Below are 24,213 nucleotides of genomic sequence, written 5' to 3'. Positions count from 1 at the left end.
CACGAAGTAGCTCGTTATGAACACCTAGTAGTTATTCTCAGAAAAGTCTCAAAAGGTGGGCGTGCATTATAGAAGCTACCACTTTGAAAATGCCAAGTGAGGTAGTGTCTATAGTGTTTGAGAAATGTTTTATTTTCATGTCTTCTGTAATGAAGATGGATAGTGCTTGCAGTTTGAATTACCCCAGTATTTACTGGGATGGGCTTCTAAGTACTAGGGGGCGTCATCACAAAACCAAAAAAAAACAAATGTAAATTTGGTGCCTTTTGGTTCCTGGTTGTTTTTTTTGTTTTTTTTTCTCTGCGGAGAACAAGCAATTCACAGAAAAGATATGTCTGCTGTAGCAAACAAAAAAGCAATTTAATTTCAGTTGGACTTTCAGACAAATAATTAAACCATTCTCAGAGGCATTTCATGTTGAGTAAATTTAGGGTTTTCAAACAAGAGACAACAAAAATATTATTATCATTCTGTGAGGGTTTCAATTTGCATTTTCAGTGCTCGAACTTTTTTATCTATTGCCATTTGCATTTGTTTTGCCAAATGATGTTAGATTTTTGTTCCTTAAGCTAATTATTTCAACTAGCACAAAGTGACTCATCTCACATGTGAGGTTAGTTTCCACCATAGTACGATACAGTAACATGTAACAAGACATTACACTTAGACCTGCAGCATTTGAGTGACTGGGCAGTATCTGAGCTCAGTGATGCCTCCATCCTTTCATGTGAACTCTGTTTCCCATCTTTTCTGTATATAATATTCTAAACAATCCTTTGGGGAAGTGGCACCGAGGGCAGCGGCCCTTCTGTTTATTTCCTTCATGTCTTTAGTGTTCTGCCTGCAGCAGACATGTATTAGGGCGGAGGGGGCACGCAGATGGTGACTTCATGCTGCTATTGTCAAGCATTAAAGAAAAGCCAGCCTCATGACCGGAAACTGTTGACCTTTTACAAGTCCAATAATTTCACTTTGAGATGAACGGACTGGCTGAAGGTGGAAACCGCTTTTAAAGACACACACACACACACACACACACACACACACACACACACACACACACACACACACACACACACATAACATAGATAAACAGATAACGGTGTAAATCAGATATCAAATGTGTTATTTACATTTGAAATCGTTTGGGCCCCAATAGAAACAGAACTAAATGATTAAAAGTTCAGTTTAGTCAATATCCCAACAGTGGTGCTTGACAGGTCCTTAAGTGTTTTCATTTGGAATTTGCTTCCAGTCCAAAGAAGCTTAAGGGGGACAGGAAACACAACAACAAAGTTTACAAAAATTAATGCAAGGTTTTCCACACCAAGCCATTAGCCAATGCCTAACATTGTTAATAAGTTGTAAGAAAAGAAATTAACTCCCAAAGTTTATGTTGTCAAACAAGGGTACATATTGTCTTGGCATAGAGCGTGACGTGACGAGGTTGTGTTACACTTTGCTTGTGACTGTATTGTTATGTTCTTTTCTGTTCGGGGTTTGGTTTGGTTTTTCTGTCTCTCTGTTTTCCACAGGCGAGGTGTGGCCAGGCTGAGCAGAGGGCAGACAGCGCACCTGATGCTCATCAGTTAATTCTCCCTGCATTTAAGCAGTGTGGCGGCTCTGCCTCGCTGCCAGATTGTTTGAGCTCATGCTAAAACTTGAGCAGCCTGTACCTTGTCTCATCGAAACCTATAGTCTTGTTACTTACCTCTGCTGCTGTTGAGCAAGTCTAATGTTTTCTAGTTCTCTCTCGTGTCTTTGATATATATATTTATAGTGCCTTTTGTTCCTAACCGCTCGCCATGGTGTAGTTGACTCTTTTTGTGTTTTGGGCTGATTTTGTGTTTTTCTCTGGATTTTGCGGTCTTGTTGTACTGTACCCATTTGTCGGATATTAAACCGTTTTTTTTTTTTTTTTTTGTAATAGCTCTTTGCGTTTCTGTGTGTGTTGTCTGCCCTGGGGATCCTCTCAGATCGTAACAGGTTGGTTGGATCAAGGTCTTTCAATACTCCACTGGTGACAACAGTGACAAAATGGAAACACAAAGACAGAAGAACTGCAAGGGAGGTCATTTTTGTATCTCTCCAGGCTGTAGCAAAGAATGAGTAAAAAACCAAGGCAAGACTGTACATTTTCATGTTTTGCCACTGTTTTGCCACACAGTGGCAATCGGTTCTCTGTCGCTGGCTAGCTGCTCTCAAACGCCAGTATCCCCCTCTCAGTCCCGCTGCTAAGGTTTGCAGCGAGCACTTTGTAAATGAGGACTACATTGAAGAGAAGGCTTTTGAATCAGGTGTCCTGGTGACCCGTAAAATAAACAGGTTAAAGCCAGAAGCTGCTCCATCTGTGTTTGATTTTTCATCACAGACCGCCCAACACAGTCTGGTGGCAGCAAAGAGGCGGCTGTGCGCCGTAAGGCAAGAGCACAACACTGTGCCGTTGTGGCAGAACAGAGAGAGATAGGTTAGCTGGTGGAGATCGCTAGTACTATGAACAACTGATCAAACTGTAGTCATACATTTAGGTCATTAAAACGGAAACTGACTGCAATGGCTAGAGCATGCACTGTTCTGTGTGCATGTGGTTTGTACGTGGACTACACCATCTATTAGTCAAAACTATTAAATTGTCAGCTGTAGAGTTGGCAACACGGCTAAAAAAAAAAAAAAAAAAAAAAAAAAAAAAGCTTGCTATCTATAATATAATTTGCCTTTTATTCCTGCTAACACCAACATATTTTCCAGTGATGGCAGGCTTAAAAAATACTGTGGCATAGTTATTACATAATAATATGGTGCTAGCAAGGTAATGCCACAATAAACCTAACGTATTAAAACCTAAACTCACTGGTGTGACATTAGCCAGCCGGTTCAATAGCTAGTTAGTGTGTGGCGTTACACTACATGAGTTCGCTGTGGCATTACGGCTACACGAGTAGGCTAACTAGCCAGTGAGCTGGTTGGCTAATGACACGCTAGCAGGTTTACAATTGTGGCGCACAACTTACCATGATTAACCTGCAATTTTGACGAGGACATTAGCCAGTGAACTATAATGATGGCTAGGGCAGACTGTATTCTGGACATAATGATCTTTCAATCATTCAAGCCTTTCCAGCTCAGCAACTAATGTTACCATTAAATTATCTGCTGTTAATGGGGTGCACCAGGGATAAAGTGATGCAGGGAAGATCCCCCAGAAGATAGCCCATGTTCGCCTCCTGACAACAAATACACTCTGTTGGGGTGGCCATTTCCCTGCAGTTGCCACAGCTGCACCACGCTGTGTTGCCCACTCTCTCAGCACCTGCAGAAACCATCAGCTGCTCTTCCTCCAAGACAACCCATGGCTGTGTTTGAGGTGTTGTCTCCTCAGTGACTCGAAGGCGTATGCCATCGGGTGTACTACCAAGCTAGCTACATATCCAAACTGATCCAACCAACCAACCTCGTGACGTAGCTGATGATGCAAGAACAACATGGCAGTGCACTATTGCTGAAGCAGTTGATCAGCACGAAAAAAAAAACTCCTCTAATTTTATGTAAAAGCACTTTCCATCTTAAAAAAAATCACAGACGTATTCCCACACACATAATTTTGTGTGAAATAATTAGGAATCAGAGTGTTTCATGTCCTCTTTAAGTGACCCTCGATTATTATTGAACCATAACAGTGCATTTGTCTCTAAATGGGACCCCGTTTTTCTTTGGGCCCTCTGCACTCTACTCATTGCTTAGATTGAAGGTTTAAACTGTGATTTGTCAGTCCGTATGTTCAGCTGATTTTGTGAACCAGTTCCAGTGCTAACCCGAGACAAGCTGGACTAACTAACTGCATGTACCAGTCACTCTACACTGCCTTCTACTCTAGCTTTGTCTGACGTGTTGGCTGAGCTTGTTGTGTGTTGGAACTCCATTTTTGTCCTGCCAACTGTGTGAGTGAGTCTGTGTTAATGCTCCACACCAGAGGTGGTGAGCGGGGTCACAGTATTAAAATGAAGTATTTTATTATGCAGCATGCAGCATGGTGAACCCTGTTCATTCCTCTTTTCCCTTTGCAGGCTCACCTTCTGCTGCTTCTGCTCCTAATTGTTTTGTTTGGCCTTGTGGTTTATTTTGTTGGAGTTGTCATTCTTTTGCCTGTATTGTTGAACCAACTGGGTTGTTTATCTGTTTGCTTCTTTTGTATTTCCTTTCTTTAAGTGAAGCAGAGTCATATTGTTGGGAGGCTGGGCATCCATGCTGAGGCCCTAACACGCATGTCAGTAAAAACACTGGGACATAACATCACTTTTGCTCTGAGGATTGCTGTGTTGCATCTAAGGTGAGTGACTTGTAGCCCCCTGGGCAGCCCTCAGTGTCGTCTGCCTCTCCACAGTTGGCCTTAGCTCAGTTTCCCCAGCTCCTGTTCTGAGAAAAAATATGGGGAAGATGTTGTATTTGGCCGCTAACGTACCAATCTTAGTCTCAGCATACTCTTGCATCAGGTCTCCCTTTACCAACCAATTGCAAAATGGCACTGTGTTGGGTGGCAGCCTGTTGCAGAATCGTTTTCGTTCGTCTTTTGTTCATTTAGTGTGTTTTTCTACATTTCTTTTAATTTAGTTTCCATTTTTGGAAACTGTGTCATGATGTTCGTGCACAGTTTTACAACTTTTTTGGTGGTCTTTCTGTTACTATTTACACTCTTTGTAACGGAGGGCCATACAGAGGGCAGTGGGGGCATTGTCTACACACGCGAGCAGCTGATCGCGCTGTGTAAACCCACGCTGCTGCTCGGAGAGAGGATTGTAGTCCCGGACCAGCTAAAAAGACGACATCGGGGCTGCAGAGCCGGAGCCAAACAGAGGGCGAAGGCATGGAGATACAGACCGTCCGTTCCAGTGATCATCACGGGGAATGTGAGGTCCTCGGCAAATAAGACGGATGAGCTCGTTGTGCCGGTCAAGACTCAATGGGAATACAGACAATGCAGTCTTATGACTTTCACAGAGTCATGGTTGCATTCAGACATCCTGGACCGAAGCATGAAGGTACCCGGCTTCAGCTGTGTGCGGGCAGACAGACATGGCTTGGAGCGGTAAGAAGAAGGGAAGAGGGATTGCGCGTTTGTGAACGAGAAGTGGTGTAATCCCAGACATGTTACCATTAAGGAACATTTCTGTAGCCTGGACATTGAGTTGCTAGCCGTGGGGATGCGGCCTTATTATTTGCCTCAGGAGTTCACGTCTGCCATCGTGATCACTATCTACATCCCTCCAAAGGCTGACGGGGAAGCAGCATGTGACGTCATCCACTCCACCGTAGCGGAGCTACAAACACAGCAACCAAATGCGTTTCACAGAGTACATCAAATTCTGTGAACAGACCATACTGCCAACCTGGACTGTGCGCTGCTTTCCCAACAAGCCCAGGATCACCAGTGAACTGAAAAGTCTCCTGAACAAGAAGAAACAAGCTTTCAGGTCAGGGGACAAAAAAAGAACTGAGGAGTGTGCAACACAAGCTGAGGGCGAAGCTGAGGCAGAGTAGAGATGCCTACAGGAGAAAGCTGGAGGACAAACTCCAGCAGAACAGAGTGAAGGATGTGTGGACAGGAATGAAGGACATCACGGGGCTTAAGGCAAAAGACAGACCAGCGGCCAGCAGTCTTGAGAGGGCAAATGAACTAAACTGCTTTTTCAACAGATTTAGCTCACAGTCAGGAGTGGCCCTACAGTCCCCGGCCCCTTCACACCTCCCTACTGTCCACAACGGCCTCCACAACCCCCCTCTGTCCAAGCTCTCTCCCTCCAACGCTGAACCCTTCCTGGTGATCCCTCCCTTGGACACAACTCCCACATCCCCACCACCCCCCACAGCACCCCTTCCACGAGCACCATCCCCTTCCTGACTGCGGGCCAGGTAAGAAGACAGCTGGAGATGCTGCACCTGGGCAAAGCTGCTGGCGCTGACGGTATTAGTTCCAGAGTCCTGAGGACTTGTGCTAGCCAGCTGTCAGTGATCCTGGGTCACCTCTTCGACCTGAGTCTGAGCCTGCAGAGAGTCCCAGTGCTGTGGAAGACGTCCTGAGTGGTTCCTGTTCCAAAGAAGAAATCTCCATCTGACCCCAACGACTGCAGACCTGTTGCCCTTACATTGCCCATGATGAAGTTGCTGGAGAGGCTGGTCCTGGCCCACCTCCAACTGCAGGTGAAATCATTGCTGGACCCTCTACAGTTCGCCTACCAACCCCATCTGGGTGTGGACGACGCCATCATACACCTGCTACAGCGTGCTCACGCTCACCTGGATTGTAGCGGCAGCACTATGAGGATCACCTTCTTTGATTTCTCCAGTGCATTTAATACCATCCAGCCGCTGCTCCTGGGTGAGAAGCTGCAACTGATGGCAGTCGATGCGCTCACGATCTCCTGGATTACTGACTACCTGACAGACAGACCACAGTTTGTCTGACTGGTCAACGTTCTCTCTGAGACTGTGGAAGGTAGTACAGGAGCACCACAGGGGACTGTTTTGTCTCCTTTTCTCTTCACCTTGTACACCTCAGACTTTCAGTACAACTCCTCATCGTGCCACCTACAGAAGCTTTCGGACGACTCAGCAGTGGTGGGGTGCATAAAGGATGGACAAGAGGAGGAATAAAGAGCCATGGTGGATGATTTTGTGGAATGGTCTGGTAGAAATCACCTGCTGCTTAACGTGGCCATGACCAAGGAGATGGTTATTGATTTCAGAAGGAACAGGATGACCATACAACCACTGTGCATTCTGGGGGAGAATGTCACAGTGGTTGAGGATTACAAATACCTCGGAGTGCACCTTGACAACAAACTGAACTGGAAAACTAACATCAGTGCTGTGTATAAGAAGGGGATGAGCAGACTCTATTTCCTGAGGAGGCTCAGATCATTTTTAACGTGTGCAGGAAGATGTTGGAGAGCTTCTACCAGTCTGTTGTTGCCAGTGCACTAAACAAACTGATCAGGAAGGCCGGCTCCATTATTGGCTGCTAGACACTGTTATCCATCATGGATAACCCTGATCATCCTCTTCACCACCTCGTGAACAGACAGTGGAGCTCCATCTCCAATTGACTGCTTCAGCTCCGCTGTCACAAGGACCGCTTCAGGAAATCATTCCTGCCATGAGCCATCACACTGTACAATAGCAATTTAAACAGTTAATCCACCAACCTCTCAACCCCAATACTTTACATTTTTATCTGCACCATTGCAATATTGCACAACATTTATTTATATTTACAGTATATTTACATTAACATTTAGTTTTATCTTGTATTCACTGCTGCTTTTTCTGTTTATATTGTTTACTTTTTTTAAATTCTTGTATATATTCTATGGTCGTCTGTGTGTTTTTTGTTTAATGCTATTGCAACAAAACAATTTCCCTGATTGGAATCAATAAAGAAGCAGTCTAAAGTCTAAAAGTCAAAAGTCTACGATGCTTTGTTGGCCCTGATGTGCTGTCGTCACCTTCTTATGTTTGTGAGCCGCTCAGTGGTGCGACCCCTGTGCTCGACAGACAAATCAACTTGGTAGATTTTACAAAATGCATACCTCTTCTCTTTACTCTTTGGAGTATTTTGTTTGTCTTCTCTTAGTCTGTCTATTTCTCGCTGTCTGTCATCCAGGGAGGACGAGGAACAAGCAGCTCTCTTCCAAATCACATGCATGCCAGCAAACAACATTTGGTGGAGCTGCAATGTCTGGTTGGAAACATTAGAGTTGTAGATGCTGTACAGTGCCAGAAACAGGTTGTGATAACGTGTGATCAAGGAAATAAAGTTGTATGAAAATTGGGCATAAATCAGGAAAAATACAGGTGAATTGTGAGACCGGAAGAGGGCAAAGTCTCCCAGGAAAATCAGGAGGGAAGAGTAGTTAGATTTTAGTATTGTGTGTTATTATCACATGATCATGTGACTAAGAAATCCCTTAATGACTGGTTTCAGATCGAGATTACTTTACATTGAGACTGTTGTGGATGCTTTTGACCAGGCCTTTCTTCACTTGCACTTTTGCTTTACAGTATGTGACAGTAACAGCGTGCAGCTCTGTGTTCCTGCCAGCTCCTGCCAGCCTGAATGTGTGTTTCGTAACTTTAAGCAGTTACAGCCTTGCATTTATGTGTTGCACTGTGAGTATGCTTTTCGTGCATGTGAGCATGTGTGTGTTTTGGATGTGTGAGGCTAATGTTAGAGGAAGGTGTGAGTGAGTTTGGTGGCTGTCTCTGCTTGCTCAGCTCTCTCTGGTGATTTCCAGGCAGAGTGAGGCTGTGGTCAGTGGAGTCTGCTTACCTTGAGGACAGGGACGACCCCTGACAGAGATCCAACCAACACCACCACCACATGGAGCTGCACAGGGGCCTGCACATGCACACACACCTACACACAGATGGGCAATTATATGCTTACATTCATAAATACACACAAATACGCATGCGCACAGCCACTCACACAGTGAGGGTCAGTGGTTGTAACATTGCTGCAGTGATGCATTTGGTACAAAGCAGGCCTCAGGCGCTGAGCCCTGAACCCAAAGGGATGAAAACTTATTGTTACTTTCAGTGCCAACACATCAGCAAAGCTACAAAAACAGAAGCAAAATAAAGTCAATGAAATCACAATCCATTGCCTTTGTACTTTATTGTTCTTTGAATAAATGTTCTGGTGTTGCCTTTCTGCAAAGGGATAGGTTGTACACTTTGCCTCAATTCCACACTACATATACATACACATACATACACTACATAATGCAACACGTCTGACAAATAATTCACTTTTCTTCGGTTCTGAAAGCTTAAATATTCATTTATTAGTCACAAGACAATTTGATGGATCAAATAAGGATAGCAGAAACCACAGATACCCCCCAGTCAAGGTGGTTGAAAACCTGTGGGGAATGAAGCATGGTACAGTGTGATAGAGAAGAGGTGTGCGACATGCTTTCTGTTGAAGGCCTTGTTGTATTTAAAGTCTATAAGAAAAAGGGAGGCTTTTTTTTTTTTCTGTGTGAACCGTGGTCAGAGCTTCAGTCTGCAGAAAAATGGTTTGTTTCACAAACAGAGGAAAAGTTTGCAAGCAGCTATGAGACCAGAGTCTTTTTAATAAATGTGTGCTTTCATTGCAGTTAGTGATCAAACACTGACTGTGCACTTTTCAAGCTTTCTATCTTGGAGAGCTTTTTTCCCACTTCAGTAACTCTTTACTGAATTAAATAAAGAGTTTCCGAGTGATTTTGTCCACCATCACTTCATAGAAATTGCTTTAATAAGGGATCTCTTTGCAGCCAGCAGAAAGGGACAAATAACCCTTTCAGTACATATAAGGGCATGTCGGTATTTTAATGTAGACTTTACCTATTCTTTAAGGTGAGCATAAAGTACAGCCCTGTTTGCTGTTTTATATTATTCAACATCTTTTGGATACATTGTGGTGTATTGAGGCATGTCTCATTGGCAAATCTGTGTTACAAAATAGCAGCGCTATCTTCAACAACACTTTCCTTCCGTAACGTGATTGCTGCACTGAAAACCACCAAATCATGGCCCCAGAAATTCAAGCAGTAAGCAGTTTGTAAGTGTTACGTATAAGTGAATTTACTCGTTAAAGTGTCTACTGTATGTCAAAAGATAACAAGTTGGTCTGAGACAACTGCTCTGACTGTAGATTGATCTACAACAGACCGGAGAGACCATGATGATGAGATGAGCAGTGATGCATATGATGTTGATGGACACAGGACCTCCACTGTGAGATAAGCTATAACAGAGGTGATCATGTTATGACTGGTTGAGATTGAAATGGTCGTGATCCTGTCAACAGTATTAGTTTGATGACATAGTCGTTCGCTTACGCAGTCTGAGAATCAGCATATATGTGAATGTGATATGATAATAAAGAAAGGAACAGAGGAAAAACAGATGTCAGAGAATAGCCTAAAAGCCAGAGCAGTATTTCCAACAGCTATATAGCATTGACTTTAATGACAATGCGAGAATAATGCACAGTTTACCAATTTTTTTTTCATCAAGTGACTATAATTAAGAGGGCTGCACGGTGGCGCAGCAGGTAGTGCGCGTGCCTCACAGCAAGAAGGTTGCCAGTTCGATCCCCGGGTCAGGCGGGGCCTTTCTGTGTGAAGTTTGCATGTTCTTCCCGTGCATGCGTGGGTTCTCTCCGGGTACTCCGGCTTCCTTCCACAGACTAAAAACATGCTCATTAGGTTAATTGATGACTCTAAATTGTCCGTAGGTGTGAGTGTGAGCATGAATGGTTGTTTGTCCTTGAATGTGGCCCTGCAATCGGCTGGCGACCGGTTCAGGGTGTACCCTGCCTCTCGCCCATTGTAGCTGGGATAGGCTCCAGCCCCCCGCAACCCCGAAAGGGATAGGCGGTATAGATAATGGATGGATGGATGGACTATAATTAAATGTCAGAGAGATGTCAGATGTCAGCTGGATGACTGCTGACTCATAGAGGCCAAGACATAAACACAGAGCAAAATACGGCAGTGCAGTAAAATACACAGCTAACGTAACTGAGCACCAGCAGCAGCTACATACAAACATATGTTTAGTATACTGTTGCTGACAATATAAGCAGTCTTCACCATAGTTAAATGTGTAGTAGGACTTGCCCACAGCACGAACTGATACATTACAGTATCCAGTATCTGTCTCATAGGGACTCATAGGCCTGTTGATCGGTACCTGTGATTGGATTTGTCAGTCGGTCTACCACTTTGGTTCAGACTGAAATAAATCAGCAACTATTTTAAGTTAAACACAAGAATGCTATGTGCTAAGAAAATAATATTATTCTGTTGTTGTTCACATTGCACAGTGAAAAAAATGTCTAATTCTAATCAAATAACCTTTTGGACTGTGCTGTCTTGAGGTGCAACACTCTACTAGCTGTACTATGTTGTAAGTCAGTTTCTAATAATATATATTTATCAGTAATATAAATATAGTCATTTATGTAGATAAATATATGGTAAATTACGTTTTTATGGAGAACACCTAAATATACCATTAGACCATGAGAGAATATGTGAAATGAAGTGAATGAAAGTGTTCAGTTTTTGTGGTTTTGGAGTAGTGTAAGGCTTCATGCTGTGCTCCCATGGTGTTTTCCAGCTAACAGGTCCCAGATATAGTTATCTACAAGCATATGTTTGCAAAAAAATATGTGCTATTACATATGATATTACTATTAATGACAGTAGCACTTACAGTAATTCTGACTGCTGGGGGGCTTGAAAGAGTGTTACCTCTCTAAAGGGACCAAAACCATGCATGTGCTCTGCATGGTTCAAGAACAGCTATCCATTTATTTTGGGTATGTCTTTGAAGGATGTTTTAGGCTCACTTTTACTGGAATGGTCTAAAAACAAACACAGAACAAACCAATCGACTGCTCAAAAGTCCATATGCTAGTGATCTTGGATGTTTAAAAAGTGTGGTCTGAAAATTGGTCTCTTCTGGCAGTCTTTGGCTGTGTACAAGAGAAACTGTTTTAGAACTATTAATCTTTAATAAGACTTGAGGTCTTGATGTGAATAGCTAAATCTTATTAACAAGGGAAGTAGATCAACTCAATTTAAATGTAAGACATCAGGAATCAAATACCTTCAAAGATAGCTTCATATGTTTTAAGGCTCTGTTAGGACACATAAATACCATCTATAGGTTGAAAAGTTGTTGGTGTGTGTGTGATCATTCCTCCTGTCCCAACTGGCTGTGAGGAGATCTCTTCTAACATGATTACAATGTAATGTAGATCCAAAGTCTTTCACTCAGTTTGGACAGGAGGGATGATAACACACACCAGCTCTTTCAGCCTGTGTGTGTCACCTGAAGGTGTTTCATGTTTTGTGTCATTTTAGTGAAAGTAACTCCCTTCAGACCCTGTCCCCTCGCTTTGCACATGCACATTCCTGACTATATCTGACTTTATTGCATAGTGCAGTTAGGCAGTGCTCCCTTCCCCTTGTGTTTCTGTGTTTCCTTGCCCCCTTGCTGCACTTGCAGCACTTCCCAAGGTTTGCCAATTTTTACCAGCGGCTCATCAGGGACTACAGTAAAGTGGTGGCTCCCCTAACTAAACTCACTTCTCCCTCTCTGCAGTTCTCCTGGTCTCCAGAGGCCCAGTCCGCCTTCCAGTGCCTCAAGGACCTCTTTGCCTCCACCCCTGTTCTCATTCATCTAGACCTGTCCAAGCCTTTCGTGGTAGAGGTGGACGCCTCTGACACAGAGGTGGGGGCAGTCCTCTCTCAGAGGTCCACTCCAGACCAGAAACTCCACCCATACACCTTCTTCTCCAAGAAGCTCTCCCCAGCTGAGAGAAATTATGATGTTGGGGATAGAGAGCTCTTGGTGGTCAAGCTGGCGCTTGAGGAATGGAGGGTTCGGAGGTGCCATTCACAGTTTGGACCTATCACAAGAACCTGGCCTATATTCAGTCCGCCAAGAGACTGAATTCCCGCCAGGCCTGGTGGTTGCTGTTTTTTAGTCTATTCAACTTCACGTTCTGTCGGTAACACTGTCATTCTCACCATTGTTGACTGTTTTTCTAATGGCCCATTTATACCCTCTGGATCCGGACGAAATCCGTCCGTCCGTCCCACACGTTGCCTCCGTAGGGGGCCTTCATACCTCCGTCCGTTTTCAGCGTTTTGTCAGTGTGTCCTCTAGGGGACAATGTCGAGTCATAAATTACAGAGCGGTTGTCATGGCAGCCGTTGCCTTGTCAACGCTTCTGTCAGCATATACCGGCATCAGTAATGGCGTCAGTAGAGGAGGTTATTATAATGACAGTAATGAGAAATAGGAAAAAATTTTAAATGTCCAATGTTGACAGCTGACGTAGAGCCGGTTCTCTTCTTCGTCGGTTTTTAGTTTGACTCATTTTGCTCATTTTGACTTGACACTGCCCCCACAACTTCCGGTGGTTTTGAGTGGTTTCGTCCGAAGAGCTCCGGATGGCTAAGCTCAGAGCCGATGGACAAACTGACGGATGAAACAGCCTCCAGATACGGACGAAAGCGTCCGTATCCGTTATTTACGGAGGGTATAAATGGGCTTTAAGCCTGCTCACTTTGTTGCTCTGGCCAAGCTCCCCTCTGCCAAAGAAACGGCGGAGCTCTTTCCTAATCATGTTTTCTGCCTGCACGGTATTCCGGTAGATATCGTGTCTGACAGGGGGTCCCAATTCATCTCGGGGGTATGGAAGGAGTTCTGCAGAGCATTAAAAGTCTCCGTTAGCCTCTCCTCTGGATTCCATCTGCAAACTAACGGGCCGTCGCACAAACCAGGACCTCAAGTCGGTGCTCCGGTGTGTGGTCTCCCAGGGCCCCATGGCCTGGTCCCGTCATCTTCTCTGGATAGAATACACTCCCTTGTCAGTTCTGCCACTGGACTTTCACCCTTTGAGGCCTCTCTGGGCTATCAGCCCCCCCTCTTCCCGTCCCAGGAGGAAGAGATCTTGGTACCCTCGGTTCAGCATCACCTGCGCCGCTGCAGACGCGGCTCTCACCCACACGGCTGAGACTAACAAGCGCATCACTGACTTATCATCATCATTTACCGGCGCAAGTTGTGTAAACAAAGAAAAATCTTTTTTTTTTCTTTATTTTTTACAAATTAGTGATTTTCTTTTTTTTTGCAGAATATGTAAAGTGAAATCATGAAGCCAGTCCATGTTTCAAATAACAGTACTGGGGGCCTTAAAACCATAAACTTTATATTTGAATTTGGGTTGTTTTAGAGCAAATTCTCGGTCTTAGTTGGGGGTGTGGCGATTCAACAGTAAATTAGCATACTGGCTTTCTTTGGTTATTCACGTGCTTCTGTTCGTTTTTCAGCTGCATGTTAAAAGAGAACCACATGGCTACTTATGCAGCTTCTGGTTATGCTAATGGCGATCTCACTTCTTACTCTGAACCCGAACTAGAAGAAGACAGTAATGATGTCGTGGCACCGTACGAGCGGCAGCCTGTTACAGCAGCTCTCTAGACTCTTAGAGTTTTTTCCCCTCTTTTTTTGTTTTCTTGTGCGTCTTTTTCATCCATTTTTGTTCTGCGTGTTTGTAGATGTCTGGTGCATCAGAGACATCAAGCACCTTAACTCTGGTGCTATTCTTCAACACTTTCACAACTTAAGGAGTGAGTCAAGTTAAGGAGGAGCATGCGGGGGTGCCGTGCTGGGATCAAGCGCCGCGACAGGAGGAGAGCTTATAGACTGACTCTCCTCTCCGTCATCAAGGGGAACGTAAGATCTCTCCCCAATAAGATGGACGAGCTGGTGGCGCTGACCCAACATGATCAGGAATACCGGTGGTGCAGCATGCTACTGATTTCAGAGACATGCCTGGGAACGCAGCACACAGACACGACTGTAACACTGGATGGATTCTCACTCACATATAGGCAGAGAAGAGTGGTAAGAGGAAAGGAGGAGGGCTGGCAGTGATTGTGAACGATAGATGGTGTAACTCCAGGCACATCACTATCAAAGAGCAGCACTGCTGCCCGGACATTGAGCTGTTGGCTGTTAGTCTGAGGCCATATTATCTGCCGCGGGAGTTCTCACACGCCATAGTGGTGGCTGTGTATATTCCTCCCTCTGCTAATGCCGATGCAGCCTGTGACGTCATTTTTTGTGTGTTGTTTATATTGCATGGTTTGATTATTGCATGAGTTGTTGTTCCTTTATTGATATTGTGCCGTGTGTTTATTGATTTGATTTGTTTTCTTTTTGTGATGTTTCTGCCACTGAGCCCCTGGACTGAGATGACAAGTAGGTCAATCAGCTTAAAGACTGGCACCTGGGTGATTGGAAAAAACTCGCTCCCAGCCAATCCGAACAGGACTACGGACAATGGGTTTGGCATGGGAGCAGGAAAAAGTTTAATTAACAGGTGGAGTTGGAGAAGGAAGACACACACAACACAGTGCAGTGGAGGAGGTAGCCGCTGGGGACGGAGCGGGAGAAAACGCCGTGCCGCTGGGGACAAAGAGAACACCTGTGCAGATCAGATCGCTCAACAGAGGAAAGCCGTCAGTGTCGTACGCACAGCAACTGCAGTGGAGGAGAGTAAAATCTCCTCCTTCGCGGTGAGTAGAAGGACAAATCGGCACTGTGAAAAAGCTGTGCGCAAACAAGGAGTGTGTGTTTTATCTGAAGAGAACAGGTTATCTGGCCGCTCCTGTCATCCACAGGGCCCGTGGACAAGGAGGCGGCGCGTCGGATGCCCAGACCAGGCGCGGCTATTCCTGCTTCCCCTTGCACTTTGCGCATTATTGCGTATATTCTTGGACTGCACAGTACTGGACTGAGCCAGTTTTACCGTCGCCACAGTAGGCTAATGGGACTGGCTTGTCGTTATTCTGGTTTTTAATTATTTATTAAAATGAAACTGTGTGAGATCACTCCGCTTGTATTTTAATGATGGTTGCTCTTTTAACTGGTATCGATCCTCCAAGCCGTTTTTAGTGTGAGGACCCTTTCCTCTTTAAAAAAAAAGGGTGGCGTTGTCGACTTTTATCATAAAGTATTACAGGGTTGCATTTTATTCTGAAAGTTAAAGTGCCGCTACACATTACCAAGTTTCTCAAGGGCCAAAATCACCCCTCCCTCCTCTGGGAAGAGCTGATCACAACTTGGTTCATCTCCTGTCTGTCTACAAGCCCCTTGTTAACAGGCAACCAGCTGTGTCCCGCAGAGTGAAGAGGTGGTCTGACGAGGCTGAAGAGGCTCTGAAGGACTGCTTCGAGACAACCGTGTGGGATATATTCAGTGACTCTCATGAGGAGGACATCGACAGTCTGACAGACAGCATCACGGACTAAATAAACTTCTGTGTGGAGACCACTGCACCCACCAGGACTGTACGGTGTCACTCCAACAACAAACCCTGGATTAATCCTGACATTAAGGTTCTTTTAAAGGAGAAGAAGAGGGCCTTCAAGTCAGGAAACAAAGAGGAGCTGAAAACTGTTCAGAGGGAGCTAAGAAGGAAAATCAGGGAGGGGAAGGACAGATACAGGAGGAGAATGGAGGAACAGCTGCAGGAGAACAATACCAGGGGAGTCTGGAGAGGCCTGAAAACTCAGGCCACCAGGAGCCAAACTCCCAGGCATCTGGGGATCCAAAGTGGGCAGATGAGCTGAACACCGACTTCTGCAGGTTTGAGGAAGCATCTGCCCCTCCCCCAGCAGCATCAGCCTTGCAGCAGCCTTCCTTTGATTTGCCAGCAATCTACCCAAGTACCCCACTGACCCCCCCGCTCCACAGTATTCAGCTCACCACCACCAACGCCACCCCCCACTGCTCCTCCCAGCCCCCCATCCACTTCACAAGGCCCCCCTGCTTCAACTTGTTCCTCACACCTCTCCGGGTGAGAAATCAGCTCAGAAGGTTGAAGACCATGAAGGCTGCAGGACCGGACGGCCTCAGTCCCAGGCTCCTCAGATCCTGCTCTGATCAGCTGAGCGGGATCATTGGACATCTGTTCAACCTGAGTCTGAGACTGGGAAGGGTGCCACGCCTCTGGAAGACGTCCTGTGTGGTACCTGTGCCAAAGACCCCACATCCCAAGGACCCTAGCTGCTACAGGCCGGTGGCACTAACATCACACCTCATGAAGGCCTTGGAGCAGCTGGCCCTTGCCCACCTGCGCCCCCTGGTGCAGGTGGGCAAGGTCGTCCATGGACGCGCTGCAGTTCGCGTACCAGCCTGGCATCAGAGTGGACGATGCCCTCATCTTCCTCCTCCATCGAGCTCTGTCTCACCTGGAGTCACCTGGGAGCTTTGATTGGGTCCTTTTCCTGGACCTCAGCAGTGCTTTCAACACCATCAGGCCAGCCATCCTGAGGAACAAGCTGGGGCGTTCGGGGGTGGACCAACACCTCACATGCTGGATAGTGGACTACCTCTCCAACCACCCACAGTATGTGAGGACACGGGACTGTGTGTCAGGGACTGTCCTCTGCAGTGTGGGGGCCCCCCAGGGAACAGTGCTGGCACCGTTTCTCTTCACCCTCTATACAGCTGACGTTTCCCACCTGTCACCCACCTGCCACCTGCAGAAGTTCTCTGATGACTCTGCCATTGTCGGCCTCATCACAGATGAGGACGATAGGTCATACAGAGGACTCATTCAGGACTTTGTGGACTGGTGTCAGCAGAACCACCTGCTGATCAATGCGGATAAAACCAAGGAGCTGGTTGTGGACTTCCGTTGGCGCCCGCACTCTCCCCCATCACCAGTGAACATCCAGGGAAGGGACATTGAGATGGTGACATCTTATAAGTACCTGGGTGTTCATCTGAACAACAAACTGGACTGGACTCATAACACCACTGCACTTTATAAAAAAGGACAGAGCAGACTTTATCTGCTCAGGAGGCTGAGGTCTTTTGGGGTGCGTGGGGAAACTCTTCTATGACTCTGTTGTGGCCTCTGCCTTGTTCTATGGTGTAGTCTGCTGGGGGGAGCAGCATCACAACAGCTGACAGGAAGAGGCTGGACAAACTCATCAGGAAGGCCAGCTCTGTCCTGGGATGCCCTCTGGAACTGGTGAAGGAGGTGGGGGAGAGGAGGATGACAGCCAAACTGTCCTCCATGACAGACAATGACTCCCAACCCCTCCAACACATACTCACTGCACTGAGGAGCTCCATCAGTGAGAGGATGCTACATCCAAAGTGTGTGAAGGAGCGGTATCGCAGGTCATTCCCTCCTGCAGCTGTCAGACTGCACAACAAAAACTGCTCCAAGTAATCTGTGCAATAATCTGTAAATTATCTCTAAATAATCTGTGCAATAATCTGGCCAATAACTGGTGCAATAATCTGTGCAATCCATCCTGTACATAACAGTCTGCAAATACAATTTATAATTTAAGATAATGTTTATTTTGATTACACTCTTTTGTATATACTTATTGTTTTTATTCTATCTTTCTATCTAATCTATCTTTTACTGATGCTGCTGTAAATTGGAATTTCCCACTCTCCCGACGAGAGCAACTTCATTACACTGGAGAACATCCCTAATCTACAGTTGACCTTAGCTGGAGACGAAGACGATGAAGAATATGACAAAGAGTAGTAGTAGTAGTGATGGCGTAGTAGTGGGAACAGATGTTATCAAAGATGGAGATGGCAGAGTTTGACCCAGCAGACTTTGGGACTGTCATTTTCTTTAACCCCTGCCTCCATACTCACATGACAACAGTGTGAATGCTCGGAGAACTGCACCCTCATCAAATGAAATCTGCATATTAACCAGATGGTTAATACATAGATCATGATCAAAAGCTTGGTAGCCAACTCTTTGTTTCCTGTAGAAGGGAACACAGAATGTGAGCAAACAGAATAATGAACACATGCTATTTAAAAATTAAAAGTATATTTTTAACTACATAAAAAGATATGAACACATTTTTTAATGGTGAAAGCATCCTGTTACAGTCTCTATGGGGACAGCTAGGGCCAAATTCATAGAGGGAAAACTTGAAATAAGAACTTCACTCACTTTGGATTGCAGCCTCAATTAATGGACTGTGTGATGCTACTTTAAAAAGAATATATCATTTCTGGAATCAGTGAAATGAACTTCATGTCTCAGAATTATACCAGGGCAGGCAAACTTTATGCAAGGATGGATTACACTGTCTCCACCCAAATCCCTGACAAATTTAGCCATCTGTTCACCCACATTCTGGCCTTGTTGATCTTTCCCAGATCTGCTTTACTCCAGTGACTTTGTTACTTTTTCATTGTTCATCTTTGTCATGTTGCTGTAATAAAAACAAAATTAAGCAGTATTTTACCAAAAAAAGTACACATTTATATATTTCGTGTGGCTTTGCATATCCACTATATATTGTGAAGGGCAGAAATTGAACCTAAACGCAGTACACACAGGAACCGCTCTTATGGCAAGAAACCGGGGCAGCAGTGTACCGTGCTGAGCTAGTTTGAAACTCAGCCGGATTTACTCTGTCAGTGCAGGCACTTGATCCAAAGCCATCAAAAGTCTTGGATCGAAGCGGACCAAACACTGTATAACAGATAAGCTCTTTTACCTATGGTGGGTGAATTGGTCTGTACGCTGACAGATCGGAGAGATTGTGCAGGACTGCAATAGGCAGACAGAGTCTGGACACAGGAAAACAGAGAGCAGAGCAGGACGGGTACAGGCAAGGTCGAAACCAGGACATCAGTCTGAAGGTGAGTGCTGGAAAGTCTTGCATAACCTCAGAGAACAATCTGGCAAAGAGACAGTCAAACAGCAGAGCTTATACACTCAATTAATGAGTGACAAGACATACACACACACACACACACACACACACACATATATGTATGTATATATATATATATATATATATATATATATATATACAAGACAAGCGTTGGTTCTTTGGGAACAGAGACGTGGTTTTACAACATACACTCCACGGGTGTATTATAAGATAATAAAGGTGATGAATTACAGCCCCGTGGTTACAGCCTCATCCAGTTAGCAGGAACCCGGTAGAGCTGAACATGTCATGGCTGTGATGGCATTCGTTATGCTTTGGGAGATTAGTTTTACAATTCTCAGGACATAATGATTGACAGTAAATAAGGACTGATTTGTTGATTTGTAGCACTGGTCTATGGGAAATGTCTATTTGGGCCAGTGTGCATGACATGACAGACCCAGACACTGTAATTATATGGTGGACTTCCTGGGGACTCATTTACTAGTCAATGGTGTGAGACCTACTCAAGATTAAGTAAATTGAAATGAAAACACTGTCAACAATTTAAGAAGTAGAAGCAGAAGTAGAAGTAGTGTTCTTCAGTAGAAGAACATGACTACCTGGCGCAGCAGGTAGTGCGCGTGCCTCACAGCAAGAAGGTCGTCGGTTCGATTCCCGGGTCGGGCCTTTCTGTGTGAAGTTTGCATGTTCTTCCCGTGCATGCGTGGGTTCTTTCCGGGCACTCCGGCTTCCTCCCACAGACCAAAAACATGCTCATTGGGTTGATTGCCGCCTCTAAATTGCCCCTAGGTGTGAGTGTGAATGGTTGTGTGTATGTGCCTGGACCGGTCGGGGTACACCCTGGACCGGTCGCCAGCCGATCGCAGGCGGGGTGTTCCTGCCCATTGACAGCCGAGATAGGCTCCAGCCCCCCTGCGACCCCGAAAGGGATAAGCGGCATAGAAAATGGATGGATGGATGTTCTTCAGTAGAAATTGAATATACTGAAGATAATGAAAGATCTTCAAGCTGGCATGTGAACAAGTAAGAATTCCGTATATTGAACATAAATAAATCTATATCAGTAAACATGATTTTAGTATGTGTCAAGATGCTGAGCACCAAACATGGAGGAACAGGATCTTCATGCATCATACCAGTATCACCAGTGTCATGGCAGATGATCTTTGTCAAGTGGTCCCAAAATACAACCAGACACAACCACATCATGGCACGTTGTTCCACTAAACTCACCGTATATTAAAGTAACATATCATAAGTGACTGTTTCATTTAATTTCCTGGATTCTCTTTGTTCCAGGAATTCTCTTTGTTTTATTTATGAAGGAATCAAACAGTTTAGTCACAGTAGGTTGCTGTTTGAAAGATGACAAAGAGGCAGCAGTTGAACAGTGCAAACAGAAAACTCAAAATACAATATTTGAAAATGAACGGAGACCTGTTACATCCTTCCTGGTTGTCGCCTCCTGACAGCGAGTCTGTCTGCTCGCCATGCTGTGCACACAAACGCTCTATTGTTTGTTAATGAGTGGCTTACACATCAATTATAAAACAATGCATGCTGAGCCGAGCTACAGCTGCTGCTGCTGCTGCTGCTGCTGCTGCTGCTGCTGCTGCTGCTGCTGCTGAAAGCCAGTGAGAATTCAGCATCACTACAAAGAAAAAGCAGAGAGAAGCAGTGACATGGAATGAAAAGCATTGATGTGGTGAGACACACAGGGTGTGAGTATGGGTTACTAAAGCAAGGCATTGGCTGACTATCAGATGGGGTGTCATAGCTGCCATTAAAACAGACAGACAGTAATGTTTCCTGTAAGACTAAATACCTTTCCCTCAACTTTTACAAGACTTTTTCAGTCTGATTCATGGGAGGATTTGTTGACACAATAGGGAGTTAATTCTGCCACATTAACTGCCATTTAGTTATCCATCTGTCCTCTTCAACACTTATGCTGGCCTCGGTTGGGGCTTGAGACTACACCGACATGCACTTCCCACACAGGCAGATTTGAGCGCAGGACCTTGTTGTGGTGAAAAGGCTGTCAGGCACCTATGCTAGCTTTTTATTCAAAGTGCAGATAATTGTGGATAACAAACGTCTAGAAATTATATGGGAACTGATGTAATTATCAACTCAATTGAATGCGTCAATTGCAAAAATTTCAGTCATAATATGACAAGACTAAAATTCTATAGTTACCAGAGGCATGATGCTGTAATGCTGTAATACTCAAAAGAAAATTATTAGAGTGGTGAATAATGATATAGTCTAAGATCCCACTACAAGAAATATGAAAAAAATAAATAAATAAATTACCTGGTGGTGATGCCAGAGTAAAGGCCATGCTGTGAGCTAAATTAAAAGGGTCTATCCGATCCACATTGTTCTTCTTTGGGATTTTTCATTGGGAGCTGTCATTAAGCGGCCCTCTGGTTTCACTTAGGCTCACCAGTGCTTTGAATTAAATTTCTAACATCAGCAACATGCAAAGTGCTGGAATGCTAACATGTAAATGTTCAACATGTCAACATGCTAACATTTTGCATGCTGAGATACTGATATGCTGTGTTATCATTAAACTAAAAAATATGGGAAGTAAATTAGCTTTTGAGGTGTGATGTCCGACTGATGATGGTTCTAAATGAAAAAGAACGCAAAAGGAAATGTATTTCAGAGGAAAGGACAGAAGAACATGTGCAACATCTACATTCTATCCATCTGCTTTTCTCTTTCTTTTTTTTTTTCCATTTAAATATATTCCATTGTAATAAGGACCTCATTCAATGTATGTGCAAGCATAAGTTTAATTTGCATACATACTGCTTTCAGTTTGGTATAATTTGGCATCAGCAAAAAGATCTAATCTATGCTGCTGGTTTTGATCGTTCAATGTTAAAAATGACAATAAAAAATAATATAAACAACCTTTTTTTCATGTTTGATTACCTCAGCAGGGCGTTTAGAGAGATGGTCCTACTAGACCCTGTCCATTCATTTAACAATATATGCAGCTCATTCATAGTTTGTTGACATTTGACAGGTACTGTGAGCCGTGTATCTGTAGGTTTGATTTAGCATTAAGATGCTTGCAAGAGTTAAAAATAATATTAATTATTCTGCTGTGTCCTATCCAGCCTCTGCTTCCTGACTAAAGGCAAGTTAGGACAGTCAAACTTTTTAGAGATATGCTGTACTGCTCTTTGACTTTGTAAGATAAGTGATATGGAATGCTATGCACAGGCGACTTGCAGTGGCTACTACACATATTAAATCTGTTTTTGCCTGTACTGCACCGATAAGCTTTTACTCATTTGAATAAGCAATAAAGGCAAACAGCAAACAATAATGGAGCGTTTCCTTTGTGCTACTGTACGTCTAAATTGTGACCTTTGTACTTTGCATATTGTTTAAAATATGTCTTATCGAGCACTAAAATACGCTTCATCGTACAAAGTTGCTTGTGTGAAGGTATAAGATTACTAGAAATACAGAATCCTAACAGCTAAAGAAATGGTGTCTTTGACATTGTAATTTGTGATGATGCTGTACAAGTGTGTGTGTGTGTGTGTGTGTGTGTGTGTGTGGGAGTATATTTGTCATTGTTGCCCTTTCTGCAGGGTACACAGCATCCCTATATTTCCCCCTCTCCGGCGGTTTTGGAAGTTCTCCAGGCTCCGTCGGTGCCATCTATCCACATTTGAGTTTGTGTGAATGTGTGTGTGTGTGTGTGTGTGTGTGTGTGTGAGAGAGAGAGTGTGTGCTGTAACCCATCCATTCCCTCCAGAATGTGATTAATGGTAAGTGATGCCAGAGGCATTATCCTGATCATGACAGAGCAACACGACACCTCCATCCTCCAAATGAGCTCTCCAACTGGTGTGTGTGTGTGTGTGTGTGTGTGTGTGTGTGTGAGTGTGTGTGTGTGTGTGTGTGTGTGTGTGTGTGTGTGTGTGTAGAGCTGCAGTAAGAAAGAAATGGTAGAAGAACGGAGGATAGAAACAAATGGTAAAAGAGGGACAGAAGGATGGACAATAAAGGAAGAGATGGACTGATGCAGAGAAAAGGAGAATGGCTTGTTGTTCTAAGGGAAGACTGAAGACTGAAGGAGAAAAACAGAATTACAATTCAATTCAATTCAATTCAATTTTATTTGTATAGCGCCAAATCACAACAGAAGTTGTCTCAGGACACTTTCCATATAGAGCTGGTACAGACCAAGCTCTTTTATCTACAAAGAAACCAACAATTCCCCCATGAGCAAGCACTTGGCGACAGTGGCGAGGAAAAACTTCCTTTTAACAGGCAGAAACCTCGAGCAGAACCAGACTCTGGGTGGGCGGCCATCTGCCTCGACCGGTTGGGTGAGAGAGGAAGAGCAAGAGAGAGAGAGTGAGACAGACAGACAGACAGACAGACAGACAGACAGACAGACAGACAGACAGACAGAAAAGCAGTCAGAGAGAGAGAGAGAGAGAGACAGAGAGAGACAGAGACAGAGAGACAGACATGCAGTCACAGTAACAGTGACAGTGGATGTAATAACAGCAGTAGCAGTTTCAGTGGATGTCAGGCAGGGCCAAGGCAGGAGATGCAGCTCCTGCACAATCCACAATCCAGATTCAGCCACTGTCCATGGGAACCTGCAAGACGACAAAGCACAGAGACTCCGGGGAAGGAGCTAAGTTAGTAACACGCCGTGGTAGGACATGAGAGCGTGCGGATGGAGAGGGACAGAAGGACGGAGGAGCTTGGTGTATCTTTGGATGTCCCCCGACAGTCTAATCCTATAGCAGCATAACTAGGGGCTGGTCCAGGACAAGCCTGAGCCAGCCCTAACTATAAGCTTTATCAAAAAGGAAAGTTTTAAGCCTACTCTTAAATGTAGAGACAGTGTCTGCCTCCCGGACAA

Source organism: Chaetodon trifascialis, chromosome 5, assembly GCF_039877785.1.
Source record: "Chaetodon trifascialis isolate fChaTrf1 chromosome 5, fChaTrf1.hap1, whole genome shotgun sequence".
NCBI lineage: Eukaryota > Metazoa > Chordata > Actinopteri > Chaetodontiformes > Chaetodontidae > Chaetodon > Chaetodon trifascialis.
The sequence above is the reverse complement of the archived record's forward strand: the minus strand, read 5'-3'. Positions refer to the sequence as shown.